This window comes from Sciurus carolinensis, chromosome 1 (assembly GCF_902686445.1).
Source record: "Sciurus carolinensis chromosome 1, mSciCar1.2, whole genome shotgun sequence".
NCBI lineage: Eukaryota > Metazoa > Chordata > Mammalia > Rodentia > Sciuridae > Sciurus > Sciurus carolinensis.
The window spans coordinates 149751329-149771071 of record NC_062213.1 but is presented as its reverse complement, the minus strand read 5'-3'; the positions used below and the strand labels follow the sequence as shown (position 1 = coordinate 149771071).

The window sequence follows — 19743 nt, the reverse complement described above, 5'->3', positions numbered from 1 at the left end:
CAGACTTAAAGTTAAGAATCACATGATTATTTCAATAGATGCAGAAAAAGCATTTGATAAAATACAGCATCCCTTCATGCTCAAAACACTAGAAAAAATTGGGGTAATGGGAACATTCCTAAACATTATAAAGGCCATCTACGCTAAGCCCATGGCTAATATCATTCTAAATGGTGAAAAACTGAAAGCGTTCCCCCTAAAAACTGGAACAAGGCAGGGATGCCCTCTTTCACCGCTTCTATTCAACATCGTCCTTGAGACTCTAGCCAGAGCAATCAGACAAACCAAAGAAATTAAAGGGATACGAATAGGAAAAGAAGAACTCAAACTATCCCTGTTCGCTGATGACATGATTATATATTTAGAGGAACCTGGAAATTCCACCAGAAAACTTTTAGAACTCATAAGTGAATTCAGTAAAGTAGCAGGTTACAAGATCAATGCTCATAAATCCAATGCATTTTTATACATAAGTGATGAATCTTCAGAAAGAGAAATTAGGAAAACTACTCCATTCACAATAGCATCGAAAAAAATAAAATACTTGGGAATCAATCTCACAAAAGAGGTGAAAGACCTCTACAATGAGAACTACAGAACACTAAAGAAAGAAATTCAAGAAAACCTTAGAAGATGGAAAGATCTCCCATGTTCCTGGATAGGCAGAATTAATATCGTCAAAATGGCTATACTACCTAAAGTTCTATACAGATTCAATGCAATTCCAATTAAAATCCCAATGATGTACCTCGCAGAAATAGAGCAAGCAATTATGAAATTCATCTGGAAGAATAAAAAACCTAGAATAGCTAAAGCAATCCTCAGTAGCAAGAGTGAAGCAGGGGGTATTGCAATACCAGATCTTCAACTCTACTACAAAGCAATAGTAACAAAAACGGCATGGTATTGGTACCAAAATAGACAGGTAGATCAATGGTACAGAATAGAGGACATGGACACAAACCCAAATAAATACAATTTTCTCATACTAGACAAAGGTTCCAACAATATGCAATGGAGAAAAGATAGCCTCTTCAACAAATGGTGCTGGGAAAACTGGAAAACTATATGCAATAGAATGAAACTAAACCCCTATCTCTCACCCTACACAAAACTCAACTCAAAATGGATCAAGGACCTCGGAATCAGACCAGAGACCCTGCATCTTATAGAAGAAAAAGTAGGTCCAAATCTTCAACTTGTTGGCTCAGGATCAGATTTCCTTAACAGGACTCCCATAGCACAAGAAATAAAAGCAAGAATAAACAACTGGGATAGATTCAAACTAAAAAGCTTTCTCTCAGCAAAGGAAACTATCAGAAATGTGAAGAGAGAGCCTACAGAGTGGGAGAATATCTTTGCCAACCATACCTCAGATAGAGCGCTAATTTCCAGAATCTATAAAGAACTCAAAAAACTCTACACGAAGAATACAAATAATCCAATCAACAAATGGGCTAAGGAAATGAACAGACACTTCACAGAAGAAGATGTACAAGTAATCACCAGATATATGAAAAAATGTTCAACATCCCTAGTAATAAGGGAAATGCAAATCAAAACCACCCTAAGATTTCATCTCACCCCAATTAGAATGGCGATTATCAAGAATACAAGCAACAATAGGTGTTGGCGAGGATGTGGTGAAAAAGGAACACTCATACATTGCTGGTGGGGTTGCAAATTAGTGCAACCACTCTGGAAAGCAGTGTGGAGATTCCTCAGAAAGCTTGGAATGGAAACACCATTTGACCCAGCTATCCCACTCCTTGGCCTATACCCAAAGGACTTAAAATCAGCATACTACAGAGATACAGCCACATCAATGTTCATTGCTGCTCAATTCACCATAGCCAGATTGTGGAACCAACCTAGATGCCCTTCAGTTGATGAATGGATAAAGAAACTGTGGCATATTTATACAATGGAATATTACTCCGCAATGAAGAATGATAAAATTATGGCATTTGTAGGCAAATGGTCGAAATTGGAGAATATCATGCTAAGTGAGATAAGCCAATCTCAAAAAACTAAAGGACAAATGATCTCGCTGATAAGCGGATGAGGACATATAATGGGGGGTGGGAGGGGCTAGCATTAGGTTTAGGGTTAGGTTTAGAGTTAGGCTAAGGAGAGCAGTAAGAATGAAGGAAAGAAGGACTGTGTAGAGGGAAAAGAGGGGTGGGAGGGGTGGGGAGGGGTGGGAGGGGTGGGGGGGGAGGGGAAAAATATAATAAACATCATTACCCTATGTAAACGTAAAAAAAATAAATAAATAAATAAATTAAAAAAAAAAATAAAAATAAAAATCCAATATCAAAAAAAAAAAAAAAAAAAAAAAAATAATTATTAAAGGTTGACATCATTTCCGCTGAAGTCAAGAATAAAGTAAGAATGTTGTCTATTATAAATTCCATTTAATATTACTCAAGCTTCTAGCCAGAGCAGTGAGACAACAAAAAGAAGAAAATTAAAATTACTGTAACTGAATAGCACTATTTTTAAATGATTAATACAACCTAAAAAGTACTAAGGATAAAATTAGAATTAATCTGATTAACAGGATTACTGAAAACAAAAAATACATATATGTGCATATGTATATATATTTATAAAGTAAATGTTATTCCTGTCTACTAGACATGAACAAAAAATCAAGTTACAATTTATTGTAGCATCACAATATGATTTACTTGTGAACAATTCTTTTGATTAATATGCAAAATATTAGTTGGGAAAATTATATACATTCCACATCAGTAGTAGCCAAGAAATTCTAAAAGAATAACAAGAAGTGTGTATGTGTCAGAATATATAGAGAGAATTAAACTATAATGGTTAATAGAATGTAATCTTTGAGGTAGAATTTTTTTAATTTAAAAGTTGTAAAATGTTAATGTGTTAATGCTCTGGAGTAGACAAAGCAACAGAACCAAAGCAATGGAGAAAGATGTGCAGACATATATGGATGCACAACGTGCTCCATAAACATGCAATTTTAGATTATTAAGGAAAGGACTGACGTGGCAACAAATGGTGCTGATAATTTGATTATTGTCTATAGGTCTTCCATGTGATTCTTCATGACTTTTGAGTAAGCACTAACTTTCTTTGCTTTACACTCTTTTTTAATTTATAGCAAACAGACATGAAGATAGAGATGTCTCTGCTCCACCCTTTATCCCCAACAACAGGCCAGTTATCTACTGCGCCCAATATTGTATAAATAATAATGTCTTGTGTGACAAAATTCAAGCATACCTGCAACCCAGTATTAAAAAATTTGGGTTCTGTAAACTCAGGGTCCATCTACTGTAATGCATATCACTGTCTTCTGACTTTCCCAAGTACCACTGTGGGAAAAGAGACTCAGGGAACTTGTAGAAGTGCTAATTATCTGGCTCTTCTATTCCTGTGATTAATAGACTGTCTTTTGTCTATTCTATAGAAGTCTAGTGTACTTTGCCAGTAGTCACATAATTACGGGGTGCTAACATGTCAGGTTACAAGTAAGATAAAATCTCAGATCATTCATAGTTCTTTTCACTGACCTTATTGTATATGGGCAAAGAACTAAAAATATGAGAAAAAAGCAAATAAGTGACTAGCAAAAAAGTCAAGATGGTTTTATCTCTGGGAGGATAAAAGTGAGAAGAAGTTGATGAGAGACATGTATTCAGTGGAGTTCCTGAGATGTTTACCACATTCTATTTCCTTGTCAAGCTGATAAAATTTAAAGAAATGTTCAATTTATAATTTTTGTTTTAACCAGGCATGTGTGTTTTGTGCACTTTACTATCATTCCCATAAAAAAATTGTTAAAAGAATAGATCAAATACTCATTGTGGGTAATTTACATTTAAGCATATTGATCCAGCATATAGTAAGTGCTCAATAAATTTTAAATAGAAACTCATAGATGTTTTCACATGGAATTATATACAATATAAAGCAATAAACCTAAAAGAAATTAAAACCCAATGTTAATAATGTTTATTTCTGAATAGGGTAAGAACACTTATTTCTTTTACCTTTCACTTCTACAGGTAATTCTGTAATTTTTCTATATCTAGCGTATATTATCAGTGGAATGGGAAAGTTTTATTAAGTTGAGAAAGTAAACAAAATACAAAGAATACGTTGAAATTTCTCTATCCCATATACTAATAAACTTTAGAGACCACTCATACAAATCAGCTGATAATATGGAATTGGCAATTTATAGATAAAAATTTAAGGAATTACACCCAAGTCTTCACTTCAGAAGCATTAAGCAGGATTCAAGAAATAACAAGAGAGAATTCAGTGCAGAAACCTGAATCATAAACTAACCCCTCAGAAAGACTAGATTAGATGGAAGATTTTACCAGGGATCCTAATTGAAGCAAAATATATGCATGACATGGAAAGCTCAAAATAGTCTAAAATACTATTTCTCTTACACGGGTAAGAATCACGATGAAATAACAAAATAATAATAGTTTTAATACACAGAAAACTACCAATAGGTAACACTTATTTGAGAGTTTATTTTGTGAGAAACACTGTGCCAACAATTCACATGCATCATCTCAGTTAATTCTCAGCACAACTCAGTGAAGACAGAGCAATCCTTAGCACCATTTTTCAAATATGGAACGACAGAAACTAGAGGGTTTTAAAGTAACCAGTCTCAGGTCACACAGCTAATTTGTGAGGAATAATGACAACTGTTCAGGTTATCTGAATAAATTTATCCAAATATGAAATGATAAATGAAGATGACCAGAAATACTGACATATATGTATGTATATATAAATTATTTTTAGTGCAAAATATCCACAGTCTATGAAATTAAACTTCTCTGCCTTTCCATTCTCAATGTCTGGAGCATGACTTTTTACTTTTTCTTTTGTTCATTAGTTTAGGAAGAAAGAATAAAGATTGTCTCCTTAGGAAACATTGCATGAAATATATCAGTAATATTTCCAAAATTTAACCTCTAATGTATTATGCCTTCTAAAATCAGATTGACACAGTATAGAATCCTGTTTCTGCCTCAGAATCCCGGGTCAAGTCATAGAGTCCCAGGGAGATTCCACTTCTCTCTCAAATTTGCAAGGTCATTACAAATATTAAAATGGCTTATTTAAATTATAAATGAAAAAATATCTTGTCCCTGAGCCATCTTTCATCTTTCTTGTTTTGTTACTACCATGTAATTGTAGTGGCATTTATGGTGTGCATTTGCTGTGTGTGCTCGTGTATTTTGTTTCTGATAGTGTAAAGTACTACCAGGAGGAGTGGTGGTCATGGGCAAATGCACTGATGTGTAAAGTCTTATTTTAGATTGACTCTAAGTAATTTGGGGGAAACTTTGTTTTTACAACTGATGTGATTCAGACCCTTAATTTGCTTTTTAAATTCAAACAGAATAAAATTAAAAATCCAATGGTGATTATTATTTTATATTAATTGCTAGTGTTCTTAACATAATCTCAATGACTCAAAAATTAAACAGTGATTTTACAACACTGTTTTTAGTTGTATTTCAGAAACCTTAAACATGCTGAATTATGTTTACTAAACAGCTTAATAACTGCTGCTTGAAGCCATAGAATATAGTAATCCTTATCAAAATGATTTATTGCACTGGGTACACCATAGGAGATAGTCTTTTAAATGTTGATGTGAAACATAAAATATTGATAAAAAAGTGACTAAATAACATAAATTTAAACAGGCATGCATGATATTTTGAGTATTTTTCTTTCACTAGGAACCAAGGACTGGGTAAAAAAAAAAATGGAGATAATGTTCATTATAAAACCTCCTGGAATGTAAGTATTACTGACTTTGTTCATGCACTGTCACTCAAGTAGTGAACCGAAAACACAGCCCTTGGCTATATTTTACTTCTCTGAATATTTAAAACACCTGATGTAGTTGGGATTAAGAATCACGTGGGATAAATAGGAGAGATTGAACAGCGAGAAGTGAGACAACAGAGATTATAGTGGAATAAGGCAAAAATCAGGAAAGAAAGAAGTCTATCTCGCAGAAGTCTGAACATTCTTGATAGATTGAAAGTGCTTTGACCTATACAATTAGAAAATTGATTACAAGTGTGATAATTGATATGTAGTTTATAGGAAATGATGAAGTAACAGAAACTATCATGTACTGGTTTATTCCCAGGAGCAGTTTTATAATAACAGGTTCTCCATTCAGGGCTTCATTTTATAGTATATAGTAAGTGAGGGGATGTAATACATAAAAGAGAAATGTTTATAATTAATGGGCAGGGGGACTAACCATGTTGTCATTACTTCAGAAACATTTATCTTGCCCACAGTTAGAAAGTTATGTACAAACCAAAAACAAGCAGCACATCATTATATTAATATTGCTGCCTATAGGATCTGTGAAGAGTCTGACATTCTGCCTCACTTGGCAGCATACACGGTATATTTTCATGAATGCTAGGAGAAAACATGAGGGCTGTGGTTTAGAGACAAAAGAAAGTTTAGTACTCATAGCATTAGTAGCAGCCAGAATACTGATGTTTTCTTGTCCCTATTCTCAAAGCCACAATTCTCAGATTAGAAGGAAGAGGGCTAGATTATGTTTGCACAGTGTGTTTACATTACAGCTGAGGAATCCCAAACTAAGAACACAAGTTTTACTATGTATGGGCTTCCAGCAAACCTGATAAAACTTTATAAGGATTGTAATAGGATATATTATCATTATTTTATGAATTTCAAATAAATCTGCCCTTTTCTCGGGAGGGAGATACTAGTATTATAACTTCCAAGACTTTCGCTCTAAAAATACAAGATAGTTTGGAAGAAAAATTTCGATGCTTCTGCTTATATAATATATAGACATATGAGAAGTCTTTGGAGAATTGTCTTGAAGACACTAACATTTCACTACATGACAATGTTGATAATAAATATTTTTTTCCATTAACTGATTTTTATCCTCAGGACAACTATGTGAATTGGTAACTCTAATGCTAATTTTAGTGAAGATAAAAATGCTCAGAAAGAATAAATAATTATCAATTAGTATGTGGCAATCTGGCTATAAAGACCTACACTTAATCCTTTTATTATCTTGCATTGAAATAGTGTTGGAAAAAGCTTTGGATAAATTCATTCTCAAAATTATATATATATATATATTTGTAGTTTTATATATATAAATGTATATATATACACACACACACACACACACACACATATATATATATATATATATATATATATATATATATAGTGAGAGAGAGACAGAGAGAGAGGAAGATTTGCTTACATCATGCAAGAGCCATTTCTTTTTTGGGTAACAGTTGTGCAACAAGAAAGAAAATATATCATGTGTGTCACACATGTTAGCCAATTATAAAATGGAATATTGGAAATAATGTGAAAATAATGAGCATTTGGAGTAACAAATAAAAAAGGTAGAAATTTCAGTGAGAAAAGAATAGCAAGGGAGAAGAAAAAACAGATGGAGAACAATTATGTTCTCTTTGCCAATTCCCACTAAGAAAACTATAGGAGTTATTAATGGAAATACACAGTAATTTGCCAGTATACTTTTTGTCATTTGGTCTACATTTATACATAAATTAAATGTTTAATCATTTACATATCATTTATTCTTAGAATGACTTCAAGATCTCTAACCATATATAAAATGATTTATATCCTTTTGATATATTTTACTAATAAAGTTCATTTACTTGCTAATGATCTCAGCCAGTGTCCTAGGTGCTGGCATGTACAATGGTGAATAAAATAAAGTTCATGCAGTTATTGGACTTGAATATTAATGGAGAAGGAAGACAATGAACAGATAATCAGTTATAGCATTTATTTTCAAATACAGGGAAACAGCACAGAAAAAAACAAGAATCATTCAGCAACAAAGATATATGGTTAAAAAAACAAAACAAAAACAAAAACAGAAAGACAAATTGAATTTATGATTGCCCACCGCCCGCGGGGACAATCACAACGCGTACGCTTTTCCTGATCACAGGAACCAAAAAGACCAAAAGGGCTTTATTCCACATGTCTCAGACTTATATTGAGAACATCAGCCTATCAGAGAGTAGACTACCAGGAAAGTCAGCCTATCAAGGAACAGTCTCCAGGCAGATACCAGGATTGCCTCATGTACAACAGCCAACCAGAGTTACTTCCTAAAACTTGAATATGAGTGCAGCTATGTCTGGCAAGCTGCCAGGCGCCATCTTAGAGATCAGGCCACGGTGCCGCTCTGGGGCCCTCAGAGCCCGCCCCTGACAGAATTTATCAAAATTCAGTTGAATTTGGTACAATTCAAATTGAATTTGGTACAATTTTGAATTTAGAAAATATAACACAAAATGGCATTATGAAGTATAAGTTCAGAAAAAAAAAGAATAGGTAGATAAACTGCTTATTTTTAAAACACTGGTTTATAGAATCATTCTTTGTTTTTTTTCCATCTGTTTTTTACTGGGTTCCTGTAAAATACTGAAGTCAGGCTGCCATTACTTTAATGGGCTAGATATAAAAGAAGAAGATTATAATATTGACTTTAGAGGCAAGACAAAGATGGTTTTGAATCATGACTCTGACTTTGTAACTGGTAACCTTGGATGATAAGCTTACTTAAACTTTCTAAGCCTCAGATTTCACAGTATTAAAATAAAGATAGCAGTAGTTAACTCGGGATGTTGCTGTGAATATTAAATGTGATAAATCATACAATGCTTAGCTGATTACTACCTAGTTAGTGATCAATAACCAGCATTTATTATTGTTATAGGGAATGTTCTAGACAGATACATAATTAAAATTGATTCTAGAATGAATAAAAAAGTTCTTCATCATTGGTGTTATTAACACTGAAAGACCTCTGGGGCCTGTGGGAACAGTAGATTAGGGGACATTAACATTTGGGGACCTCTGTCACCACTCCCCAGCCTTATTAACTTGATTTTGAATTAGCATAAACTCCTGAGTTAAGCCTAAAGGTTTTCTAATGTGAGTGCAAGAGAAAGGAATTAATATGCTCTATGCACTTACTATATATCAGACACCACTCAAGCTACATGACAAGTGCTATCTCATTTAATTTATTTCTGATCCATTTACCATTATTTAGATGAAGAAAATGTAACTCAAAGTGATAAAGTAACTTGCCCAAGATCATGCAGATAGTAATGGATGACTGGGGATTTGAAACTAGAATAACTATGTCAAAAGTGCATTCTCTTTTCACTGTGACATACTGACTTCCTCCACACTTTGGATTCACTGGGTTCGTTCTAATTCTGAAATATCCATTTCAAGGATGAAAAATCTTTGAAACTGATTGTTACAAAAATAAAAAAGAGGAAAATACATATGGTGAAATTTAAATGTGGTCCGATTCCAAAAGCACTTGCTCTTTTTAACCCCAGTAAATTTGTTTAATATTTTATTTTGAGAATACATGGTTATTTTAATAACCAAGACTTATCTTACTCACTTTGTAGAAAATACCAGATATTTACTACACTCTGCAAGGATAAAGAGGCTCTTCCAGGCATTGACTAATAGTGGACTAGAGTAAAGCAATACCTGAAAGCCAGAGCAAGATCTGCATGACAGTAAAATGGTTTATACACTTAAAACAGTGACCCTTCACACCTACTCTCTTAAAATAATGCATATTTTATGGACCTTTGTGTATAGCTGAAACAATCTGAGGCAGCTTAAGGACGCAATGACTTTGTTAATTATATATTGGGGTATCTTACAGAACTTAAGCTAGGAATGAAGCCAGGTCTTAACAGAAGAGAATTAGAATATGGAATGTTGTCAGGATTAACTCTTATTTCTCTTCTGATTTTGTTTTCATAAGAAAACTTTGTTTCCCTAGTGAAATATGACTATCTAAAAGTGCATAAATGTGTATGTAACATTTTGTAGCATATAAACCTCTAGCCACTCACTCAAAGTCTAAATACTAATTCCAAATTACTAGGAAAGAGATTCAGAATAGTTCAGTTTAGATTAAGATTTTGTCACAATACAACTGACTGTATACTCAAGGCCATGACAATGTATAAAACGCATGTTCAGCTGGTTCTTTGGGGTAGAAGAATGTTCCCACGGAAGGAGAGAAGAATTCTTTTATGAAAAGAATTTATCTCTTTACAACATAAGCACATATCACATATTTTGCATATAATTATAGATAATTCCCTAACTTCTTGTGAACTTAGATTTAAAGACCATTGAAAAACCTATTCTAGATACAAATATCTACTCTCACATCTAGTCAATTTGCTTTAGTGCTGTGTATGTTTCTGTGTGAAAGCACTCATGAGCACATACGCTACTGGTATGGAAATCATTATGCCTTATTTTACAAAAGTGGGATATGTTGTTTAAAATAGCAGCTGGATCATTTTCTGTATGTAAACACAGGACCAATTTACTGAAGTAAAAAGAATTTGGATGAGACTCGGGAAAGAAGAGGCTAAGTATATGTCTACAAGGATATATTATGTGTAATCACTTGAGCTTTCCTAGCAGATGGGGGCTCAGCAAATGATAAAGCTTTAATAATATTTGCACCCTGTGCTATTCCATGCCAGTTCCATCCCGCCTTTGCCTTTGCCGTGGTCAGCACATGTTTGCTTTTTCAATGTGAAGTCAGAGGTTCCAGCTGTATTGAAAGGGAGACCGGAGTTAGTGCCTATCCATTAAGAACCAAGCAATGACATCTATACTTTTTATATAGGCTTGCTGACAGGCATTTATGATAATCATTCGCAAGATTTGCTGACCTTGGTTTGATGCAATCTGTTGATTTCTGATTCATCCATTTCCATTAGAGTGCTTGTGTATGGATTCAAATATTATTGTCACAGTGTAAATACCTTTAAGATGTATTTTGGGGAAAAATAAATTCCTGGAATTGCTAGATTTTTAAAATCAATAAATTTTATTTTCCAGTGTAATGATTTGATGAGTCCTAAATATAATACTGTTTTAAAAAGTAAATTTTTATATTAAAATATAACAAAGGCTTTGTGGAAATACAGACATAATTACAGTAAGTCACATCAATACTCTTTGCATCAATTTTTCCAACTCAAAGATTGCATATAGAATTTTATTAGAACCTGAAGTGTTTAGCCCGTAACTGACAAAAATAAGGAATCCATATATGTGTGATCATTAAATGATTATAATGATATTGTTAAGTATGTTGTGACCAAAGTATGGCCAATTCCATTGCTCTGGGTTCAAGGTAAGGTAGAACTTCATGGTAGAAAGGCAGAGCTCAGGACACAATAATCAGAAGCAGACAGCTCTGCCAAGCAGTACAAAATCTAAACTCCAAAGACATGCCCCCAGTGACCTATCTCCTCTAGACACAACCTACCTGCCTATAGTTAATACCCAGGTAATCCTTATCAGAGGATTAATCCACTGATGGGTTACAATTCTCATAATCTAATCATTTCACCTCTGAACATTTCTGCTTTGTCTCACACATGAACTTCTGATGAACACCCCATAACTAAACCATGATAGATGGTATTAGCTAATAATTTGTGAAAATTAGTAGACTAATCAAGGAAAAGATTAGATATTCCTTTCCTTTTCCCACATTTTTATTGGTGCAATATAGTGTTACTTAATGGTCGTATTTGTTACATATCCATATATATAACAAATATAACAATATAATCTGGTCAGTATCATTCCCCAGTATTTCTGCTTTCCCTTTCTGCCTTCTTCCTTCAAAATATATTCATTTCTAAGTACAACTCATCACCTACCTGCCACCTCAAATTAATTATTTCACTAATGCAGTGAATATGACTAGAATCTGAAATAAGAACATCTATCATGTTCATAAGGATGCATATAGTTTGAACAAATAAAAAGTTATTTTAGAATATAGTTCATTTATCCTGAAGAAGCTTAATGAAATTAGCTTAGAATGAGGATAGTAGGATATAAATTTGCTTTCATATATAAGGCTAGTGATTTTTTAAAAAATAACACACTTGACCATTTTACTTACACAAAGCAAAGTCATTTTAAAATTGATTTTTACATCTATAAGATAATTAATAATTTCCTAAAATGATTTGTTTTATATAGAGTTGAAGAAGAAAGTAAAGAGATAAGGGCATATTATAGAGAAAGTATGAAAATTAACTCTGATTTTTATTTATTGATAAGGACAAAGGTAACAACATGAATTAGTCATAACTGCAGCATTGCCTAGGTGTATTTAAGCTAGTAACTCTTTCATTAAAGCAATAGTAAATTGATACAAAAATCCAGGCTCAACAACTCTTTCAAACAGATAAATAATATGTTGTGCTGTTCACTTTTATTTGTCAACATGATTGGGCTAAGGAACACCCAGATGACTGGTAAAACATTAACTCTGGTTTTGTGTTTCAGGGTTTTTCCAGAAGAGATGAGTATTTGATCAGTAGATGGCATAAAAATGATTCAACTTTACCACTGTGGGTGGGTATCAGCAATCCATGGAGGTCCTTCACACAAGAAAAAGGCAGAGTAAGGAAGGATTTGCACTCTCTTTTCTTGAGCGTGGACACCAATTTTCTTCTGCTCAGAGCAGCAAAGCTCCTGGTATTGGACATTCTGATGAAGAAACATACGGGTAACCTCGTACTCACCCACCAAACAGGTTCTGAATAGGAGCCTCAGAATAGGAGTTAGATCATTGGTCTTCCTGGCTCTCAGGCCTTCCCACATCTGAATTACAGCACTGGCTTTCCTGATTCACCATCTTATAGAGAACATGTCATGGAACTTCTCAATTTCCACAGTCATGTGAATTAAATGCATGATTAGTCTCCTACCAGTTTATTCATCCAACCATCTATACATCTGTCCATCCTATTGGTTCTGATTCTTTTGGAGATTTCTCATTGATATTTAGGTATTGGATGAAATCTTACAAATCGTGATACAAAATTTTTGATTTTGTTTTCAGCATTATGGTGAACTAGTCATTTTGGGAAATCCTTCATAACAAGGATACTCTATTCTGAATAAAACTGATTTTAATGTGATCTAGAGCTTGTAAAAAAATAAGGAAAATTTTAATTGCTATTCTCCACATACATAACAAATAGAGAACACTACAAATGCTAAATTCATATCTAGAGGCAAAAATCTGTATAGAAATAAAAGGCATAGGATTATCAAGAATGGAAGTCCAAAGCAGTATTATTACTTTTGGTATAAGAATAATAAATTTTGGATCACCAATAAAAAGTCTTTAAAAAGGGGGTCCTATTTAAGGTAAAGATTTTGAGGGATTAGAATTAAGCACAAAAATATTTCTTGAAGAATTCTTCTCCAGTTTAGTCCTGGAGGATGTTCAGAATTTTGATACTATAATAGTAATTTTACAACATTGCAATCAAGTATCAGTAAGTACCGAAAGAACAAATCACCATGTGCAGAAATCCAAAGAAAGGCCATAGAATGTCTAATTCCTCAGTTTTTATTATTGGCAATGCAATATATCTAAGAATAAAAAATAGTGCCTAAAGAAAATAGTACTGTATTGTATTATGAAAGGTTTTGTAAAAGGGTAGACCCTATGTTAAGTGTTCTCATTACCAAAAAAAGAGAGTGGAACAGAACTTTTGGCGGTGACAGATACATGATACATTTATGGCAAAGATTATAGTAATGGTTTCATGGTGTGTGTGTGTGTGTGTGTGTGTGTGTGTGTTGTGTTTGTTTGAGATTGGGTCACACTAAGTTTCCAAGGCAGGCCTTGAACTCATGATCTTCCTGATTTAGTTCCTGAGTAATTAGAATTATAGGCATGAGGTATGAAGCACCAAGCCTTGTCATGATAGACATTTATCTCCAAACTCATCATGTTGTATACATTAAATATGTAAAGCTTTTTGTATGTCAGTCAGACCTCATTAAAGTGAAAAAAAAAAGGATGGAAAAAATGAACTCATAAAAATAACTGCATTTCATTATCAGAAATAACTGACATATAAGAAAAAAAGCCAAAATAAACTTCTAGAAAAATAAATATCATTTATTTAAAACAAACTCTTAAAATATTAGAACAAAAAATATAAAAGATAAAATGGTAAGGATAAACACAGAACTAAAACATTTTTATGAAGAAATTTTCTGTAATTCAACAGAGTCAAAAAAGCAGAATATTTGAAAGCAACAGGAACAATAGATTTGTTTATTCCCAGAAATACAGAATCAAATCAAAGCTTTAAAAACAATTGAAAAAATTAGACAGATAATCAGTATAGGGCATGACCCCATATAAGAAAATTAGATGGATAGTATTCGCTTTCAGCGAACCAAATAAATGGAAGCAGATATGTAAATTTGAAGAGCTATGTATATAAAAATACATATCTAATTTATAGGGTTAACATATGGGAAATAATTGCATATATGTCTGGAAGAGTGTAGTAACAGGTAAATATTCCAATGGCTTTCAATTATTCAGAATGTAGAGGAAGATATTATTTAACTTCTAGTATTATTAAGGTAATATGCATGATTAAATTTCAAGCATAACTACTGTATAATAAAAACTGTACTTCCCAAACTAATGAAGAATGAACAGGGGGCAAGAAAAAAAAGAATGGAAGCAAATTATATCAATGAAGTACAGGAGAATATAGGGAGAAAGTGGAGGTGAGATGAGAAATATAAGAAAGTGTGAATTTAAAAGAAAGAGAGGGACTTCCAGTTCCATCAGTAAGGAGATTGGAAGTTTCCACATCTAACAACATGTAAAAAGTTGATTAAGTAAAAAATTAACATGCTTTTTAAATTCATAAGAGAAGAAAGATTTGAGAGCAAAACATTACCCCCAATATTGGAGAGACAGATAGGAGCATACAGAGAATCAGAAGTTACTGAAGCTGCAACTCCTGAACAGAAATCTTCATGTGAGCCAGTGCCAAGTCCATCATTCCATAGTTATCAACAGAAAATTAAAACACTAAAGAAAATGCATTTTTCAGAGAGAGACACATCAAGTAGGACTGAAAATGGGCACTCCCGGGGGATTTATGATAATACTTCTGATGAACAAAATTCCTCTTCTGTCTTCTCAGTCACACATTTTAATCAGAACGGGTGATTCCAGCATGCACTTGCTACCACAGGATCAAGCCAATTCCACAGTATGAAAGATGCATCAAGAATGCAACTTATTCACCCACAAAAAGCATGAAGGGTTGGAGACCTCTATTTAGTCAGATTGTATTCCTAGATAACAACCTCCAAAAGGAACTAGCTTTAAAACAACCAATGGGAGTAATCAGGAAAGATTTGATTCAGGAACAGGAGGTTCAAACTGAGGAAGGAGTAACAGCAAAGGCAATCACTAAGCCACCAAACCAGATCCGTCCAGCCAACAAGAATGTTCCCACCTCAGTCAGCACATCCACCAATCCTTATTCTTTTTCTCCTGTGGATTCTTTAGCCCCCTTCAACCTCAGCCTGCATTTCCTTATGATTGGTAAGTGCATCCTATTTTCATGGAGAGTCTCACAAGTGATTTCCAAATGCAAGACACTGAGTTGGAGAGGCCGGTGGCTTTAGTTCCTGCTTTGTACCCTTATGCCTATGACAAAGTCCAAATCATAAAACTGTACAGTTTACATGAAGGGTGAGATATCCAATTCTTCCTTCCACTGCCTGGATTGGTATCTTTCACCCACAAGGTTCCAACTAGGTGGAGAGCATTCCTCTCAGCACCTTGGCTGGCTCAGCTGTTGGTCTATGATCCAGGTGTTGGTCTACCGCCAAAGCAAACTTGCTCCAGTAGAACAAGCCAAAGCTTCTCATCCTACAGTCTGAGACAGCCCAGGGTTTCAGAACCCCTGTAGTAGAGTAGACTTTGCATTTCTCTGACCACACTATTTAGAAAAAGAGATCTGTTTGCCTTTTATATGTGATTATCTTCTTTCTTTTGTCTGCTTTTAAACTCAAATATCTGGGCCAGTGTTACTTTCATTATAATGGAAATATTATAAAAAGTTAGAACTTTGATTTTTTTTTCTTTTTATTTCTTTCTCCCCCTCCCCAACCCCCCAAATATAACTCAGCATTATACAATCAACCCAAAAGCTCTCCCAGGGACAGATCTCCTAGTGTCCCATGACAATGAGACTCCAAAATTTCCTTTTCCCAACACTATCTTAAATTTTTAAAGAGAGGAATAGCAGCTTTAGGTGGCATTTACTTTTAACAAGAAAGGGTTACAAATTTGTATTTTATTTCCAATATTTAGTTTGTGGGCTTTTTAGAGGGGTTTTTAAGTCAAAATTTGAGGGGAAATCACCATCACCATTAGTTTTATTTTATTTTGGTCCTGGGGATAGAGCCAGGGGTACTTTATACTGAGCCACATCTCCAACACTTTTCAGTTTTTGAGACAGAGTCCTGCTAAGTTGCTTAGAACCTCTCAAAGTTGCTTAGGCTGGCTTCCTGCCTCAGTCTCCCAGGTTGCTGAGATTACAAGCATGTACCACTGTGGTTGGCTTACTGAAAGATAAACACCACAATTTGAAAAGAGCAAATATCAGAATTAGACTGTAGAGATTTTGGAATTGTCAAAATTGGAATTTTAAACCATCATTATTAATAAACTAAGGCCTCTATTGGACAAAATAGACCACATCACATACAAAAACAAATGAGCAACATAAGTAGAGGTTTAAATTCTAAGAAAGAACAAGAAAGAATGCTGTACATAAAAAATATTCCATCCCATGTTTTCAGTCATAAATAAGAATAATATTATGGCATTTGCAGATAAATGGATGGAATTGGAGAATATCATGCTAAGTGAAATAAGCCAATCCCCCAAAACCAAAGGCTGAATGTTTTCCCAAATAAGTGGATGATGATATATAATGGGGGTTGGGGGGTGGGGGGGTGAGAGAAGAATGGAGGAACTTTAGATTATGTAAAGGGAAATGAGAGGGAGGAGAGGTATGAAAAATGGTGGAATGAGACAGACATCATTACCCTATGTACATGCATGATTACACAAATGGTATGAATTTACACTGTGCACAACCATAGAAATGAAAAGATGTCCCCCATGTGTGTACAATGAATCAAAATGCAGTCTGTAAAAATTAAAAAATAATTTTAAAAAAATTCCAGCAAAAGTAAAGCATGCCTTTGAATGGACTTATTGTGAGACTAGATGTCACTTAGGAAAGAATTTCCAAGCTTAAAATTATCTCATTAGAAACCTCCAAATAGGAAAAGTGAGAAGAGACACTGGTGAGTCCTACCTAACATTTAAGGGAAAAAAAAGTTCCAATTTTCCTTACATCCTTTTGGAAGACAGTAGATAATATAATACTTCCTTATTTGTTATATGAGATCAATATTGAACCTCAACACCAATCCAAGTACCAAGGCCAGATGAAGAAGTTATAAGAAAACTACAGATCTGGGGTGGGGGATAGAAAGATAGTAGAATGAAACAGATAGTTTTACCCTATGTATATTTATGGTTACATAAATGGTGTGAATCTATATTGTGTACAACCATAGAAATGAAAAGTTGTACCCTATTTGTGTACAATGAATCAAAATGCAGTTTGTAAAAACAAAAAAAAAATATTAAATATAAAGAAAACTACAGATCTATGGTTTGCATGAACATAGAAACAAAAATCCTCAACAAAATATAAGCAAATCAGGTAAAATAATGTATATAAAGGATTATACAATAAAGTCAGATACAATTTGCCTTAGGGCAGTACCCACAGTTGGATCCTGTGGTATAGCCCCAGTGCTGGAGAAAACAGGCAACACCAGTCTTTCAAACTTCTATTGTATCAAGCATCATTTCTGGCTGGAAGTCCTAGGCTATGAGTCCACCTCCATAGTAGTATGGCCATTGGTCTTATCCCAGAAGTAGACCAGAGACCCCCTCCCAGAAGTCCCTTACCATAATTATGCAGAAACCCAACCATATTTGAAACTTATAAGTTCCTCTTCTTGTCAGAAAGCTTTCTACATAAGGTATCAGCAAAATCTTCTGCCGAGGGCATTGTGGTGTGTAGTTTCCTCTTCTTTGTAAATGTTAGGTTTGCAGAAAAAAAGAACTTGCAAAACCCAAAACCTCTGTCTAGTCTGAAAAAAAAGGTCAAAAAACACTTGTCATGTAAACCTTCAAACCCCTCCTTCCACTGGGTTTAAAGTTCAAAGAATTTCCAGACTTGAGGTCCAGAGAAAGTTTTAGGCAATAGCCCCTCTGGACCCTGCAGTCGATAAACTTGCTTCCTGAAAATTCCTTCAGTGTCCAGCCTCTTCTGTCCTATGTTACCAGAACTTGCTTGTCTTGGTGAGATGTGAAATTAGGATGTGACACAGCATTACTGAATTGACTGCAACAAGCAAGGTATAGGTGGCTGGAGCTGGTCACCCCAAAGTAACTCTGCCCAGAGCTGGAAAGAATCCTTGAAAACAAAAGCCACAAACTAAGAGAAACACATTAAAAGACATATCTGGAAAAGGGTTGTTACTACTTAGGGAAACAATCAAGAAGTTTTCGGTGTAAACCTTCATAGTCCTAACCAAGTACAACAACAATTTTATTGATAATGTATATAATGCACATACATACTTTTACACAGTTTATACTCACCATTACTTTAAGCATCATGGTTAACTCTGCAAACTGTAATAATTTTTGTAGTAACATTTTACAGAGGAAAAATTCAAAACTCATAAACAGTATTGGCAAGTTTTCTCAGCTAGTAACAAAATGAAGATGCAAATCAGGTCAGTCTGATTCCAAAGGCAATGTTATTCCCATTAGGCTTTGCTACTGATGGGAAAGGCATAATAATCTTGAAATTATGGCATTTTATGAAGAACATTTAACAGTGCACAGATATTTAAAAGTACAGTTCTTTAAAACACTGCATATCTTTATGGACAACTTTGTGCAATTTAGCTAAGTAGGAGAAATGGGCAGTGTCTTCCTATTGTTTACATTGAGTATTAAATAGAGACATGGCAATGAATATGTTGTAAAAGATTTCTCATTAAAACGGCACTTGTCATATTTACATCTGCATAGCAATTTTAGATGAACAATATACCATATGGAGAATAACCTTACAATGCAGAACAGGATAATTTAATACTTGCTAAATAGAATATTGCCTGTGTTAGGGTTTCTCCAAAGAGCATTACCAAATTCAACAAAACAAATTTCTCCATTCTATATTTGTTTTACTTTGTGTATGATAAAAACAAATAAGAATAAAGGTAGGTGTTTATATTCCAGCAATGACTTCTTCAAAGAAAGCATATCAATCACACATAATTAAGCTGTCAGTTCCTAATTTAGCAAGAATTGTTCTATCCTAAACCAGCAAATGTAAATATCAAAATAGATGAAGTTTTGGAAAACAAAACACAATAAATGTCCTTTTTTTCTTGTATTATTCTGAAACTGGGGTTCCTGTTTTCACTATTTTCTTTGTATAACATGTAGATATTTTATAACCTACCAGAACCATTTTACCATGGATCTGAACTGGCATTGGTACTTACCTGAAAAGGATTATGACTTTCCTCTGTAGTACAAAAATAAAGATGATCCTTGAAGGAAAAGTTATAGTTAATCTTGGTCATGTCCTTGAGCTGTCTTCTATAACACAGGAGTGAACTCAGCAAATGAAA

The 19743-nt window shown here is 34.0% G+C and overlaps 1 long non-coding RNA gene and 1 pseudogene across 1 annotated transcript in view; both read left to right on the top strand.

Annotated features, from left to right (window-relative positions):
- The window catches only part of LOC124976715 (uncharacterized), a 50145-nt gene extending 36534 nt beyond the window's left edge, over positions 1-13611 (top strand). Inside the window, exons 3-4 of the long non-coding RNA XR_007107051.1 lie at positions 5760-5820; positions 12454-13611. This is a non-coding gene — a long non-coding RNA (uncharacterized LOC124976715). The remainder of the gene's footprint in view (positions 1-5759; positions 5821-12453) is intronic.
- Positions 13612-15055: 1444 nt separating this feature from the next.
- LOC124960803 (arginine-fifty homeobox-like) lies at positions 15056-15914 on the top strand (annotated as a pseudogene).
- Positions 15915-19743: the final 3829 nt, after the last annotated feature.